Below are 17,734 nucleotides of genomic sequence, written 5' to 3' on the forward strand. Positions count from 1 at the left end.
TAATCATTAAATAAAAGGGAATCAATAGTTGAAAGTATTGTGGGATATTATGTGTCACTTTTTTGTTTGTACAGAACTACATACTTTTCCACAGAGAACTTAGTGCAAGGCGGAGGTGGTGTCATATGTGGTTTCTTAGCTCTACTTTCTTTGGGGTAACAGCTCAGGAGAGACTAGTGAGGAGATTTTACCTCACACAATTGGGGAAAATATAATTTGAATTCTATATTAAAAGATTAAATTTGGCATACATTCTTGAGAGAAGACTTCTCAATGCAGCTCTGTTGCTTTTCCTGGTAGTTCCCATCAAGACAATAAATACTACAGCATATGTAAGATTTCAATATCTTAACAGAATCATGGACTGGAAAAAGAGAGAAACTCTCCTCACATCATATATAATTTTTCCTGGCTAGGCTGCTGTTGACCCTGATCTTTTCTCCAAAACATTGTACCTAACCAGAATGGGAAGAAGAACAGAATCAACTTTTGTGGAAACAGGTAATTTGCAATTCTTCTTCTCCGATAGGTTTGTTCATATTTTTTGGCCATTTACTCATGGATTTATTATTTCTTAATTTACAGGATAATGTTTTTCATTTCTGTCAGTTATGTTGCAAATATTTTTCCAGTCTACCATTTGTAAACACTTGTAGCATCATAAATATATAAATATGTCAAAGTCTCCTCCTTTGTGGTTTTGGAATTTCTGTTTTTCTGTGTGTGTGTGTGTGTGTGTGTGTGTGTGTGTGTGTGTGAAATGGGGTCTCACTTGTCGCCCAGGCTGGAGTGCAATGGCGCGATCTCGGCTCACTGCAACCTCCATCTCCCAGGTTCAAGCGATTCTCCTGCCCCAACCTACCTAGTAACTGGGATTATGGGCACTGGCCCATGCGTGGCTAATTTTTTGTATTTTTAGTAGAGACAGGATTTCACCCCAGGCTGGTCTGGAGCTCCTGACCTCATGATCCGCCTGCCTTGGCCTCCCAAAGTGCTGGGATTACAGGTGTGAGCCACCGCATCCAGCCTGGAATTTCTGTTTTAAAAAGTTATCCTTTACCCCAAGGAGAAAGAAAATGGTAACACAGACTGATGTCAAGATGATCTCATGGCCAGTGTGTTCCTTGGCCTGCTGCTGGGCAAGATACTTCTAGGCAGGGGATGTTTTAGCGGACTTGCCAAATCATACCCAACATACTCCTATCTACCTAAACCAAGATTAGCCACGTACTGACCACAACCATGGACGTAATATCAACAAAGCTTTTTTGACTTCTTCATTTTAAATTATATAACCACGAGCAACAGTTGAAAGAGTAATTCTAAAGTTTTAACTTGCTTTCAGTCATGGTGGAGTGGCTTTTAAAGTATTTCTTAAATAATCTCTTTAAATTTGCAGACATTTTCTTCTTGGTTTTAACTTTTTTAAACTGCATGTTAATTTTCTTTTTCATATAGTCTCCAGATAAACTATAAGACCAATCTACTTGTCACCTTTATGTCGTAAGTACTAAGAACATACAATGGGCAATAACCCCTGTGAAACAGTTTTAAAGACAGAAACATTAAAGTAGAGGTAGAGTGACATAAATGTAAAGGTTAGTGCTGTAAAATAAGATCTTTTTGTTTTTTCTTTATCTTTTTAAAATTTTGTCCTTATCTTTAGAGGCCTTGAAATATGTAAATGTGACTTGTTAAAATTCATCTGATTGTATCTGAGCATATAGCTGGGTGGCCTCCATATGAAGACATTTATGAAATGGTTATTGATTTATCTGAGAAGATGATATTTAATTTTAAGAAAAATGCATTATAGCTACTAAATATGAGTATTTTTAAAAAGTATACTTTTGACTATGAAAAAATTCAGACTAACTTCAATATAGTATACACATTGGAAGTTCCCGTTTGTCACAGTTAGAGTTGAATTATTTTTACCTCAAATTAGTCTCTTCCAGTTTTCAGATTTGGTGACAACTCCTTTGAATCTTGAAACTGGACCCGAACAGTTTTTTCTTATCCACATTTTCTATCTCCTCCTCCCTCTTCTCTTCTTCCTCATCTTCCTCTTCCACATCCAAAAAGTTTCTTTGGACATTGCTGCTTCTCCTCCACTGAACATAATAGTACTAGTTTTCTCTTTGGAAATGTAGAAATGCTCCTGGGCAGAAATATGTCAATCTGTTTGTCTTTCTGATTTGAAATGGCAAGCAGAAGCTGTAGAGTTTGAACTCATTTATCTTTACATGGCTTACCTGCATTTGTGGAGCCAATATCCTTTCCTCCAAAGGGGTTGCCCTGAAACTGCTGTGGGTTTCAGCTGGAACATGAGCACTGGCAAGGAAGCCTTTGCCTCAGGGAGCACCCTGCTTAGCCTCATAAGCCAAATGAAGGCTGTGACCCAGGATCCCAGGTTTGAATTTGTTAGTTTCCGGAAAGGTGATCCATTGTGATTGATATGATTCTCTGAAAATAAATTATTTGACTCATGGAATTTCTTTTATTTTTAAATGCAAGTTGAGTTTAGCTTTATGGAATGTAACAGTAGAGCTAATTAAAAGGTTTTCTGCCAAACCTCCTTAATTCCACAGCATAGTTTTTCAAATAATGTGTGTAGTCCATATTTTGAAACTGTAACCACTTTAGAGATCTTACTTTTTATTTCTTTGGTTTAAAGTTTGCTTATGCTCATTCCTTTCAATAATTTAGGAGGGTATGGTATTTAAGTAAAGGCAAAGAACATAATGCTTAGCATGTTTTCCTAAGTTGGAACGGATAGAGGGGAGCTATGTCAAGAGGAGTGTTGTAATACTATATGTCATGTTCCTCACATTTTAGTTCAAGTTAACTATGGCTTTGCTTATCTATCTGAACATTTTTGGACATAAACAACATTACATCCTCTGATGTTTGGGAATGGTCCAGCTGGGTGTCATGTCTCATTTGGTTATTGGTCTTTTAGCAGCATGGTATGGGGCTAAGTGCATACCCCAGGATAGATGGTGCCTAAAGTTTCAGAATATACAGTATTCAGAATATGCAGTATTCAGAAGATGCAGATATGCAGTAATTCTTGGATACTCTTTCAGACTCAAGTTAATAAAATATAATTTTATGTTCTATCTTCTTCTCATGGAAGTTTAATGAGTTGACTTCTAACTGTTCATAGTTGTCCCAATAGTCATGCTTTCCTTTTTTGTTAGAAACCAGAATCCTAGTTTTTAGCTAGACGTGTGTTCTCTTTGATAAAGAACTTCATCTCCTAGCCTCCCTTGAATCTGGTTGTAGGCCATGTAACTAATGTTTAGTCAATGAGATATAAGCAGAAATGTTACCTGTGAATTCCTATAAGTCTCTTTTAAGAGAGGATTGCTTTTTTTTTAATGTCCTGTTCTTTTATCTACTGTCTAATAGAGAAAGATATGACTGAAACTCTTGCATATTGCTCGGACCATGAGAATGAAGGCTGTACTTTCAGTTTGTTGGACCTGAGAATTGAAAGAAGCCTGGACCTCATATGTTTTGTGTTGCATGAAAGATGAATACACTTCTATTTTGTTTAAGGCATTTTTTTCTATCATATGCAGGCAAGCATTTCAACTATGTGGTAGAATTTTGTAACGGAAGTGGAATGCTACAAGAATAAAAACTAAAATGTGACGTTGCCATAGTAGAGGCAGTTGGATAATGAGTGGTGCAGATACTCTAGTGTAGAGAATGGGTGACCATTGTTATGTAATAGTAAAATGGCCAAGTATGAGAACACAGTGTGGACTGAGCCATAACGTGCAGGAAAAGTACAACACATTCAGAATATGGAAGAGTGTTGACTGCTGCTTGATGGTTTTAAAGAACTCTTAAAGTACAGAGAGGCACTGAAGCTAAATGTAGATAGTTTTCAAGTAGAAATAGAAAGACAAACTATTTTCTTCTTTGCTGAAGGATAAATTATCTATATATGGCTCCAAACTGCCTTGACTGGGAGTCCCACAATTTACATCCTCACAGGAGTGAAAAAGTCAATCACTCCTGTGTCCATACTGAAACACCAGTGACAAAACTAAAGCTTTAGCAGGTGGTAGTAAGACTATGGCCCCCCCCCCTTTTTTTTTTTTTGAGACAGAATCTTGCTCTGTTGCCCAGGCTGGAGTGCGTGGCACAATCTCGGCTCACTGTAACCTCTGCCTCCTGGGTTCAGGCAATTCTCCTGCCTCAGCCTCCCGAGTAGCTGAGACTACATGTGCGCACCACCATGCCCAGCTAATTTTTCTGTTTTTAGTAGAGATGGGGTTTCACCATGTTGGCCAGGATCGTCTCGATCTCTTGACTTCGTGATCCACCTGCCTCGGCCTCCCAAAGTGTGACTACGGCCCTTTTAAACATCTTTGACCAGACAATAGAGTCATGCCTGTGGAAAAAGGTCAAATGAAGGTATATTCACACATATTCAGCAAATAGTTAAGGAACACTTACAATGCTCCCAAGTGCTATTGAAACAGAAGTTAAAAAAAAAAAAGGCAAGGGGGAGTAAAATGGTGCCATTGTAAATAGAATGGGTGAGATAGTTCTCATTGATTCATTTATCCCAACACTTGGAAGAGTTGAGGGAGTAAGCCCTATGGCTCTCTGGGCAGGGAGTATTTCAGGAGGAGGGATTGCCCAGTGTGAAAGACCTTTAGGTATGTCAGACAAGTCTGTAGAAAGGGAGAGGCCAGTGTGACTGAAGAGAGTATGTAAATTCAGAGAGTTAATGGAATAGGAACAGAAGCTGTATAATCTTATAGACCTCTGTGACAATGTTGGCCTTTGCTCAGATTGGGATCCTTTGAAGAGATGGAGCAGAGTAAATTGATCTGATTTAAGATATCATTGTTATCTCTTGTAGCTGTTTTGAGAGTAGTTAGTAAAGGGACTAGGATAAAAGGAGAAGAATTAGCTAGGGGAATATTGCAGTATCTAGGCGAGAGATGATGGTGACTCAAAATGTATCAGTGAAGGGATAAGACATGGTTGGAGCCTGCATGTTTTTTGAAGGGAAAGCCAACAGGATTTTTTAGAAGTCATTTTCTCACCCAAATTCACTTTTTCCAGAAGACTTGAGGCCACGGCCATTTGTGTGAAATAAGAAGGAATAAATAGAACATAGAGATCAGAAATTAAAAAACTAGACTCTTTGAGGGCATGAAATTTCCTCAGAAAACTTGAGTATCCTGCAGCAGGTTGTGGCTTAGTGCCTTTAACAACTTGTTCTCCTGAAACTACATCAGCAGGAGTATGCTGAAAAGCTGGGTGGCCTCCAGGAAGGGCATGATCTCTAGGCCCTCACAACCAAAGTTCCAGGCTCCCACAGCCAAAGTTCCAGGCCCACATAATTTAATCTCTCTCTCTTTTTTTAGCTTTCTTCACGTAAAACAGGATAGTAACCACACCTATCTCAAAGTGTTTTTGCCAAGGTTCAAAACTCTTTTTAATTCCTCACATGCGAATATTCAATCCTTTGGTGTTACTTGGGGTTCTCTAGAGAAACAGAACCAATAGGATATATATATAGAGAGAGCAATAGAGAGATTTATTTGAAGAAACTGTGTCATGTGGTTATGAAGGGTGGTAAGTTCAAAATCTGTGGGTTAGGCCAATAGGCTGGAGACTTGGAGAAAAGCCAGTGCTGCAGTTCAAATTCAAAGGACATCAGTTGCAGACACGGGTTGATACTGCAGTTCAAGTTCAAAGGCCATGTGATGCAGAATTCTGCCTTGTTCAGGGAGGTCAGTCTTTTATTTTACTTGGGGCTTCAACTCATTGGTGAGGTCACTCACATTGTGATCGACTATCTGTTTTACTCAAAGTCCATAAGTTCAAATGTTAATCCCATCCAAAAATACCCTCAGAGAGACATCTAGAATAATGTTTGATCAAATACCTGGTCACTGTGGCTCAGCCAAGTTGACACATAAAATTAACCACCACATGTCCCAAACTCGTGCAGACATTTCATCCAAGTACTAAGCAGGCCCGACTCTACTTGGTTTCTGAGATCAGATAAGATAAGCCACCTACAGGGAGATATGGCCATAGATGTCCTGCCAGCATTTCTAATACTTTATGTCACTCTTTCCTGAGCTCAGGTGTAAATTCAGGATTCTTCTCAACGTAGTACTTTAGGCAGGCAAAATTAGAGTTGACATAAGGATTCAAACATATTTTCTATCTCTGATTCATAAGCTGAGACATACATTCTCAATTCTACATGCAATACCCCAAATTCCTATTTCCTGGGAAAACCCTCTGTTGCTATTCCTCTCTGATCACTTGCTGCTTCCCAGGATCTGTCTCCTTTATGTCTCTGTCTTCTCCCTTGCCTCCCTCTTTTCATCTCCATCTCTCTCTCTGTCACACACACATAACAGCCTTTTCTCTAGACATAACTAATAATGCATTTTTAAACTAATCATGAACATTCACATCTGTACAATACATACATTTGTAAACCGTACATTATCTATAATGGTTTCCTCTTTTATTTACAAAGTCTATCAAGTCTCAGTACAAATATTGCTTCCTCACAAAGCTTTCTAAAACCTTGACAGGATTGTTTTATTCCTTGTATTACCCTGGCACACCACATATTTTCTATAATAATATTATTATAAAAATTACCATTAAAGGTTTTATATGTGTATACATTTATGTATTTCCCTATAGGCTGTGGCCTTCATGAGGACAGCATCACATCACCATGATACCTGTCACAGTACATGATAGGTAGTAGATGCTTAATAAATATTGGTTCAATGATACATGAATACATAGCCTTTGATAGTTTCTCAATTATAATTAGGTTTGCTACATAGAATTTAAAAACATTCCAAAATGATCATGACTTAACTGGGGTTCCAGCCATCCCCACTGTGTTCCAGGTTACCAGCAACAGGAAGAGCAAAGCAAAAATGCATTCCCTAACCAATTAAGACATTTTCCAGATTCATACAACACTTTTGCTTCCGTATTACTATCCAGAGTTAAGACACATGGCAATAAAAACATGCAGGGGAGGTTGGGACATGTCATCATTTAGTTCTGAAGCAATATGTCCAGATAAAAGTTGATCTTCTGTTGTGCACAATGCATAAGAATGGATATTGTATGGCAACCAGAAGTCTTTAAATATAAAGAGAAGTATGAAGATAAATCTCTGTGGAAAACCAACTTTTAAGGTATGGATAGTTAGAGAAAAAAGTAAGATGGTGAAGTAGACTGAAGAAGGATTACAGAGGTAAAAGGAGAACAAAGCCAAGTTTCTAGAAGTGGATAGCAATGCCAAATGTCAGGGGGCATTACTGAAATAAAGGACAACTTAATTTGACTTGTAGGAGGCCATTGGTAACATTCAAGTACTACTTCCATTAGGTGATGCCTAATGAAGAGCGCCCCAAACACTACAGGGAATGGGAAGCAAAGCTGATCCCTTGTGCTAACTCATATGGAGAATTTCCACCACCTGGATTCATTTTTTCTCCCTTCAGTCTTTCACTTTATCAGTAACATTTGAGACAAGATAGAGGGGTAGAGTCCAAAAATAAACCCTTACAATTCTGGTAAATTGCTTTTGACAAGAGTGCCAAGACAATTCAATAGGGAGAGAACAGTCTTCAACAAATGGTGCAGGAACATCTAGATATCAGATAAAAGCAAAAGAATGAAGTCAGACACCTCCCTCACATCATATACAAAAATTAACTTACGATAGATTAGAGTTCTAAATGTAGGAGTTAAAGCTATAAAACTCTTAGAGGTGTGGATGGGTGGAGAAGAAGATAAGATAGTTAAGTAGACTGAAGAAGAGCAGGTAGAGAGGTGGAAGAACAAAGCCAAGTTTGTTCTCCTTATAGGAAAACACAGGAAAAATTTTTACAACTTTGGATTAGGCAATGATCTCTTAGATATGAAACGAAAAGCATAAGTCAAAGGAAAAAAAAGATAAGTTAAAAATAGTCAAAATTGAATACTTTTGTATTTAAAAGACATTATTAAGAAAGTGAAAAGACCACATAAAGAATGGGAGAAAATATTTATATATCATATATGTGATGAAGGACTTGTATCAATGTAAGTCCTTTTATAAAATAACTTGCAACTTGACAATAAACAAATTGAAAAAAGGGCAAAAGTTTTGAATAGACAGTTCTTCATGGAAGACATACAAATGGCCAATATGTACATAAAATATTTCAACATCATTGTCATTAGAGAAATAAAGTTAAAACCACAATGAGAGACCACATCAAACACACTAGGATGGCTATAATGAAAAAAAGACAGACAATAACAAGCATTGGTGAAGATGTGGAGACACTGGAACCCTCATACATTGCTGGTGTGAATGCAAATTCATGCAACTGCTTTAGAAAACAGTTTGGCAATGCCCCAAAATTAATCATGGAGTTACCATATGACCAAGCAATTCCAATCCTAGGCATGCCCCCAAGAAAAATGTCCACATAAAAATGTATATATGAATGTTTATAGCAATATTATTCACAGTATCCAATAAATGGAAACAACCCAAATATCCAAATGATGAGCAGATAAACAAAAGTGGTGTATCCATACAATGAAATATTATTTAGCCATAACAAGGAATGAAATGCTGATATATGCTCTGACATGGATGAACCTTAAAAAATTATGCTAAGCAAAATAAGCCAGTTGCAAAAGGCCACATATATATATATATGTAAATCCATTTATATAAAAATCCAGAATAAGCAAATTCATACAGATAGACAGATTAGTGGTTGCCAGGGGCTACAGGGAGTGATTGCTAACAGTTGCATGATTTCTTTTCAGGTAATGAAACTTTCTGGAATTAGATAGTGGTGGCGATTTCACAATTCTGTGAACATATTAAAAACACTGAATTGTCTACTTTTTAAAAGGTGAATTTAAAGGAAGGTGGATTATATCTCAGTAAAGCTGTTAAAAAGAGCAACAACAAAAAAGAGAGGGGAGCAGACAGTTCAGACTGAGGTTTTCTGATTGCCAGTGACCGACAGATACAATTGGCTATTAACATATGTGGCAGTGCCAAGGAATGTGTAATTCCAGTGCCTGCTGTTTGTGAGCTTCTGTGCATGGACATGTTTTACATTCTGTCAAGGGTGATCATAGACTTTCTCCCATCATCAGCATGGTGGCTCAATCTTACACTATCCCCCAGCTCCCTTATCCCATGCAGCACCTTGGAACAACTATTTGCTTAGACCCCCGGGAGTGCCACAATATCTCTGCTTACCCACACAATCTCTTTCCTCTACTCTGCTTTCAGTTTAACAATTCCTTCCTAGTTAGAAGGACTGAGGTAAGGTGAGAAATATATGAGTGACTGGCTTGAATGTGCTACTTAGTGCCTCTAGTGGTTTTCATTCATCTTTGAGGTTCTCATTTGGCCTTATAAATGAAAAGGGACTTGAAAAGAACAAAACACTGAACCCACTGGCTAATTGAACTGGAATTGAAACCCCTTTGCATTTTATTTACAATTCCTTGTGCTTAAAAGAAGTGAAAATGATTGAGACCATCCTGGCCAACATGGTGAAACCCTGTCTGTATTAAAAATACAAAAATTAGCTGGGCATGGTGGTGTGCACTTGTAATCCCAGCTAATTGGGAAGCTGAGGCAGGAGAATTGCTTGAACCTGGGAGGTGGAGGTTGCAGTGGGCCAAGATCGTGCCACTGCACCCCAGCCTGGCAACAGAGCGAGGAAACTGTCTCAAAAAAAAAAAAAAAAAAAAAAGAAAAGAAAAAAGTGAAATTGGTTGTAGCAAGGAATTAAAATAGAGGCTCTATGAGCAAAGCATTCACTGTGTTGACTGTAATAACAGTGCCAACTTGTGGAGCACTGACTATGTGCCATGACTTGTTCTAATTGCTTTATGCGTAACCCAATTAATCCACATTGCATCCTAATGGAGTAGGTAGGATTACTATCTTTGTTTTATAGATGAAGATGATTGACACTAGAATAGGTTGGGTAATTTACCCAACCTCTCACCATAACTTGGTTAGCAACTCTAACCAAGTACAATTCTTAACCATTGTACTTCCCTGTTACACAGACTCTTGAGCACATACCTCACAAACATTTAGTGCTTGTGCATGTATGTTTGCCAGTCATATTACTAATAATAATTAGTACTATTGCAGAAAATATTTATTTTCTTCTTACTACAATGTAACCAAAAATTTAGAATTTTAGTTCAAAAGATATTTATAGTCTTTTTTTCTTTCTTTCTAAACTTGATGAGCCAGAGATCCAAATCTGATGTCTGTTGCTTCAGACACATAGTTGAGTGTATTCCCCAGTCTCTTTTGCGTTTTAGTTGCGGACTCAATTATAATGAATAGAATCTGGGTTCCATGGCTGGTCTATAAAAATCTCCCATGTGCTTCTCTATTCTCTTTTCTCTTCCAGTCAACTGGAATAGCAGCTGTTAGGGTGATCTTAACAGCCATGTATGAAGATGGTATAACTGCTGACAACCTGGATTCTGAAAGACTGTGTAGAGAAGTTGCCTCACTTTTCTGAATGAACAGGTCTATAACAAGCAAGAAATAAAAGTCTGTTGTTTTCAGCTACTGAAATATGGGGGTCTATTTTTTTATTGCAGCATCACATCCTAACTAACATAACAAATTATATTAATTATAATTAGAAAAACTAATTTATTATTCTCAATTGCATATTATCTAATTATTAAGGAATAAGTGAATGAATGAATGTATGAATGAATGTAGCATTTTGGAGGAGTTTAGGTATTTCTTGAGTTCTTAGTATTTGCTAGAATCTTACATGCTGTCGCAAATCCTCACAATCCCTGAAGTAAATAATTGATACAAAGGCTCATATAAAACCTATAGTTTCCACTACTCCAGGGTATCTCAAATGATAACTTATTTTTCTTCTCTATATGTGAGTAAGTAGAGGAGGAAACACACTGAAGTCAGGTTACCGTGTACCACCTGCCTTTGTTAAAGGACAGGTGGGTTGGTGAATTCATTTTGGTTCTCATATTCCTGAGCAAACATTGCAAAGACTTTTGGGTCATTTTCAGATTATTGCCTTAGGGTTCAGATATTTTATTTCTTTCTCTGTTAATCGAAAGAATGTCACTTTGCCTTCAGATGTGGCCATGTTTCTTAGAATGTGTTAAATCTAGACTTTTATCCTTAGACAATGATCAAATTTACTTTCTGTTTTTTGACTTTATTTTATTGTGTGTGTGGCATGTTTGTATGTAAAAGAAAATAGTTTTCTAAATGAAAGTTTTCCCAAGTATCTAAGTCCTATTTGGTATTCTATAAATAATTTATTAATGTGAAAAGTGTAATATATTATATTATTTGTAACATACATATTAACATAGATTTTTTTAAATAAAACATTATATTACTTATCTTTTTTAAGAATTGAGGAAATTCATTTCTGTGCTTAGGAAAGCTCTATGTCTTGGAATTGTATGACAGTAATTAATATTAGTCATCATTTATTTGTTTTTCTTTTTTAATTTTATTTTAGCTACAGTGTCTTGCTCTGTCACCCAAGTTAGAGTGCAGTGGCACAATTAAAGCTCACTGCAGCCTCCAAGTCCTGGGCTCAAGTGATCCTCCCACCTCAGCCTCCCAAATAGCTAGGTCCATGCCACCATGTGTAGCTATTTTTTAAAAAACGAAGTGTAAAGACAGGGTCATGCTATGTTGCTCAGGCTGGTCTCAAACGCCTGGCCTCAAGCAATCCTCTGGCCTCAGCTTCCCAAAGCCTTGGGATTACAGAAGTGAGCCACCATGTCCAACCAATAATTTCTTTTGTAGCAGCTGAACAAAAGCGAAGTGGCTTTTTGAAGAAACATGGTAGAACATGAGTTTGCTCTTAATCGAAACTGAAATGTTGGGACCACGGTGACAAAATCTGGGCTTTGCCCAATTTGGACATAATTTGGAGTTGATTTAAGCTTGTCATATGCAAACAGATTTCTTGTTTTAATTTCAAGTTGACAACTACAGATGCTTTAAGCACTATTTGTGCCATAAAAAGAAAAATCTCGTTTTTTTCTTTCTTACCGCAAGTGAACATAGATATTTATTGGAAATTTGGAACTGAGAAACAGTATTCTTCAAGGTATACTCTAAACCCACTTAGCAAAACATGTGAAATCTCTTACAGCATGTAAAAGTTTTCTTTATGTACAAAGCACTGGAGAGTTTTAAACAACACCTGCATTCATGGCCTGGACTGTTATTCTCTTATTTTTGCCTTACTGTGGACTTAAAGTTCTCATCCATAAATCATTTTTATGAAATGAATAAATGACTTCTTTCACTGATGAACTACAAACTGACTGCACTGGTTACATTATAGCTAAGAGTAACATATTGATAGAGTTCTGCAAAAAGGAAATGAATGTGGCTTTTTGCCTGAGAGGAGCGAAAGTCAAATTAGATTTGGAATGGTAACAAAGAGCAAAACTCAGGTTCAGTAAAGTTTAAGCCTATTGACATTTTATTAATAGTTATTTTTAAAGGCCACTAATGAATTTTTGTCGGGAATTTTAGACTGTGGCTGTTTATTAGGGAACTTGAAGCACATGGCTTCAATATTTAATAGCGGTCATCAAAGCCAGAGGAAATGACCTGATAAAAATAGAATTAGAGATGCTAATTCCTACCCAATATTTAATGTGAAAATAATTTTATGTTATAGTAATTAGCACACCACATGTTTTTAATGCTTAGTAAACACCACCATATCCATTGTATATAGTGAAAGAAATAGAGATTGGATCTACAGAATAAAGTAAAATGTAGAATCATGTATGCATTAAAAGCCAAATAATTTAAAGTCCCCAAATACATTTCTATGCAGAAAAATATGGTTAAGAAATTTTTATTATGTAGATATATGACACCAAAATTAAATAAATAATCAGAATTTATCTGTCTTGAAGAACCTAATCATTTTCAAAAGGGATCAATTATTTGGTCAAATTGTATGTTTGATGCCATGCCAAACATCTGGATTAATGGTTGAAAATTTGAATGACGTACTTATACTGAACCGTTTTTCTGACACATCTGGCAGAATGTATATTGATGCTAATGTCTTATATCGTTTTCTTATTTTAAATTAAACAATGCCTTCAATGTGAAATAGATTCAAGGTAATTTTCAAACCTAAGTTATACTGCATTGCCTATTATTCAATAATTTAATATAGAATCTGTGAAATAATGAAGTGATTCCAGAAATTTCAGAAGATCGTGCAATCCCTTTTAATGCACAATTAAAATGTATAGACTAATCATGAGCTCTATATTGTTGAAATCTGTAAATAACAAAAATAACAAACTTCTAAAATTGAAGACTTTACCTACATAACATATTTGTAAGTTTAACATTTAAGATAGTACGGTCCTGACTACAGAGCCACAGAGCATTTGTTAATTTTTTCCACTTTTACACACTTTATTTTCTAATAAATATAAAATTATTGAGATCCCATGATCAATGTCAAAATCATTTACAAAACTTCCTTTTGTACATAAACACTTCCTATTGTACCTCCTAAATCCACCCTGGAGATCCCTAACATCATTCTTTGATTGTTGACTTTCCACTGTTTGCATATCTTTGTGCTTTCCAAGCCACCCCAGCTGCAGTGAGCAGGCTTTGCTCATAAAGCCTTTCCCTCAGAGATAAGGCCTGCCTTCATGTAATCTTAGCACATCCCTTCATTTCCTCTTGTGCTTGAGTTCTTTTAAATGCAGCCTTCCGGTTTTAAAAGTGCCATAAACATCTTCCTAGCTCATTACAGACCATTATCGTACTTTCTTTTTGCTTATATGCTAGATAGAGAAATCCACTGCTATGCCACAATGGAATCAAATCATTTTGGAGCATCAGGAAGTGTAGATGCCTTGAAATATCAAACTGGATACCTTCCAAAAGCAAATCATAGTGCGAAATTATGGTGATCAAACCTCACATTGGCATCTGTCAGCTATCTCACTATTAACTGAATTTCTAATTAGGAAAATACTGGAAATAGAATGAGAAGTTGGGCATATTTTCAAAGACAGCAGAAATGTTTAGTGAAGAAAACATAAAGCTGAAGCCTGATCTTGAGGAAGGAATTGGTTGTTTTTTGCGGGGTGGTGGGGTAGGTGGTGGTAACCTGTGAAGTCCTCATGATCTGATCCTAGCCTTCTTTTTAACTCTTTCCCATCTACATTACCTGAACGCAGTTTTCTCAAGACTTCATGCTTTTGTGGATTCCCTCTCTTTCTGCTTTCCTTCTTCCCTTCCTTCTTCCCTGTTCCAGGAAGAGTTGGGTATTTCTTTTTTTTTTTTTTCCTAGGGAAACTTTTACATAATTGTGGTTAACAATTTCAGCTTCTGAGGAGACAGTCACTTCCTGAGTAGACTACTTCCTGTTGGATGATTCTGACAAACAGTCTTTCAGAAGCAACTCAGAATCCATCCAGTGACTGTTCAGCAGGAAAGCCCTTCACATGTTTGAAACTCATTTACATATTCTTCTTTCTGTTCATCTACACCGGAAACAAACTCTCTAGTCCTATAATGCAATCCTTATATAGTCAGGGTCCCCAGGGGATCCTTATTTAGTTAAGACTCTTCTGAATGAATTACTTTGCCTATATACCTTTGAAATGATGGTGCCCAGAACTAGACCCAAAATTTCCAATGTAATCTAGTGTTATCTAGACATACATCACTACTAATGCAAAGGTAGGCAAACATTAGCTTTTCAAGCAGACACTGTAATTTTCTTGAACCTTTTAAACCTGGAATTAACTAAAATGTTTAGACCTTGTTATATGAAAATGCTTTCATGTCAAGTTTTTACCATCAATACACCGCACTTCACATAGTTACTCAAATTGTGTTTTATCAATATGTCACAGGAAAAATGTACTCAGAGTTTTGGGTTTTCTTCACATTTCACCTTTGGGGTCTTTAAAGTGAAGAAACAAGGTGTTAAACAACTAAGTTTGGCCCGAGAAGGTGGAGAATTAAAGAAACGCTTCTTGTTAAAAAAAAAAAAAGAAAAATGTAACATTCGGGTGCAGGTGTTTACGAGATGAAACCAGAAATATATACATATTTGGATGTACATTCATGAAATATTTCTGAAAGTATGCACAATAACTGGTATACAAATTGCCTCAAGGATAAGAATATATCTAAGGAACACAGCGAATGAGAAATTTTCACTCTCTTCTTGTTTGTATCTTTTACATTTTGAACCATGTGAATATATTACCTATTCAAAAAATAATCATGTTTTAAAGAAAGGAATAAATTACTCTCTATCTATTTGTGTGTGGTTAGGATTTGTTTTCTGGAAAGAGACACAAAAGTAGTTAACAAAGATTATTTTGGGTTGGGGGTATTTTGAATTACTTGTTAACTCTGTTGTTTGAATCATCTAACGAAAAGTATATATTTAAATGCTAGCTGGGATTTTCTGCCACAGATGTTTTCTTCACTAAGATTTTTTCTTTAAAAAATATTTTTCAAGATAGTTATTATAAGAGCAGAAAGATAGCTTAAAAATCAAAACTCAAGGTGACAGTAAATCATTTTAGAAGTAGCAATCACTTTAGGTTCTTCATAAATACCATTTTAAGAATCATTTATTCCTAAACATGATAATTTTTTACTCTGAACTCCTTTCTTTGCAGAGCTTGGTAAACACATGTCTGATGATTTAACTTGGTGTTTTTCTTGTGTTCTTTTTTTCTAATTTATTACTGTTTACCTGTTTTCCATGTTGCTCTATTTGGATTATTTTAAACCAAAGTTAAGGCCAAGGAAATAGCCAGAGAATAGCCCAAAGGCAGTGACTACATCATTTGAGTCTGCCAAATCTCCTAACAGTACTATCACATAGGAGATGATTAATAAATACTTGATGATTTGAAAACGTAAAAGAGCAAGTGGCCTGTTGGATGATTCTAAAAGGCATTCTCAGAGTTGATCTCTAGAAGTGGTGTAGCATGAATTGGTGTGAAGCCTTCTCCAAATTCAGGGTTAATTTAGAGATTGAGTAAGGATTTCAATTCTAAGGACTTTTTTTTTTGTCCATTGGGAAAACAAAATTGTCATTAAAATAAATCCTTTCCTCTATCTATTTGTTTTGAAGAAAAATGCATTGCACAGGTGGCATAAGCTTTCTGGAAATGAAGATGAGGAAAGAGGCATAGACACACATAGTGCTCAGCCAGCAGATGTTACTAAGAAATAATACTAAACCAGTCATCAGAAGACATGCAATGCCCCATTTATTATAGATTGGGACATTTAGGTTCTTACTTAGGCAAGTAAACTATCCTTCTTAAGACTTTTTTTTTTTTTCTGTAACCAACAGTTCTATTGTACAAATAAAATAATATTTTGCATTGTCTAAAAAGATACTAGGATTTATGTAGCCATATAATTTCATAATATATTTGTACTTTTAAATGATTTGTTACATATGTAAAAACAATATTTTTAAAATTGTTAAATATAAAATAGATGTTCAAATGCATTGTGCAGAGTACATAAAACTTACATATTTCTAACCAAGCTCCCTTATTGAAAGAGCCACTTAAATCAGACTCCAAATTTCCAATTTGTTCTTTCTCCTCAGAGACAAAATGAAGACTCTGTAGAGGTTGCATTCTTTGCTGCAGTAAGCAATAAACTCAGCTTTGTGTTATGCATGTATGTGTGTGTATATATACATACATATGTAGTATAAAATCTATATAAATTATATATAAAATATTTACCACTATATATACTACTAGTATATGTACTGTATATAGTACAACTAAAATTATGAAGAAACTGCTTGTAAATAATAATAGCTAATGTTTTGAATTTGTCTTCAAATTTTGCATGAGAAGAAAATTATAGGTTATAGAGTCTTTTAAAGTTCATCTTTTCGGTATGATGAGAAATACACTCCTCAATAAATTTTTATTTAAATTCAATGTGACAGATCCCAACTAGTAGTAAATATGACCCATGATGTCTTCTTTTAACTTGATAAAGACAATGTTTTTACTTTTTCATAAAACAACTCCCCAACAATTTGAATCCTTATATTCTGGCCCACAGTTTCTTGTGATTCCATAGAGTTACACTCATCACTATCTCTCTGGGTTTACTTTTCCAGGAGTCTGGTAAGATTAAACATTAGGCTCAGATATAAGGTTTTCCCTAAATATAGTAGCTAATGCAAATAGGCCTGCAGCAATGAATTTGACATAGTGTTCTGGGGTGTTTTAGAAATTTTTGAAAATTTAGAAAATATAGTAAGCAACCTAATTTTTATAGGTTATCTATACTGTGGTTATTCACAAGGAAAATTCCCCAATATTTTAAAAGAGAGTGTATTTCCTTTGTATTTTTCTCACTTGGAAATCTTTTTAAAATTTTATTTTATTTATTTATTTATTTATTTTTGAGACAGGGTCTCACTGTATTGTCCAAGCTGGAGTGCAGTGGTGCAATCACAGCTCACTGCAGCCTCAACCTCCTGGGCTCAGGTGATCCTCACACCTCAGCCTCCCTACTAGCTGGGACTACAGGTATGCACCACCATGCCTGGCTAGTTTTTGTAGTTTTTGTAGAGATGGAGTTTCGTCCTGTTGCCCAGGCTGGTCTGGA

General features: G+C 35.9%; 1 long non-coding RNA gene across 1 annotated transcript; it reads left to right on the top strand.

Annotated features, from left to right (window-relative positions):
• The first annotated feature begins 441 nt into the window (after positions 1–441).
• On the top strand, positions 442–10,631 carry LOC131382586 (uncharacterized). Its single transcript, XR_009212150.1, has 3 exons — positions 442–501; positions 1,459–1,503; positions 10,473–10,631. It is a non-coding gene; the product is annotated as an uncharacterized LOC131382586 (long non-coding RNA).
• The last annotated feature ends 7,103 nt before the right edge of the window (positions 10,632–17,734 follow it).

The sequence above is a fragment of the Hylobates moloch genome, unplaced genomic scaffold (assembly GCF_009828535.3).
Source record: "Hylobates moloch isolate HMO894 unplaced genomic scaffold, HMol_V3 SCAFFOLD_2, whole genome shotgun sequence".
NCBI classification, from domain to species: Eukaryota; Metazoa; Chordata; class Mammalia; order Primates; family Hylobatidae; genus Hylobates; species Hylobates moloch.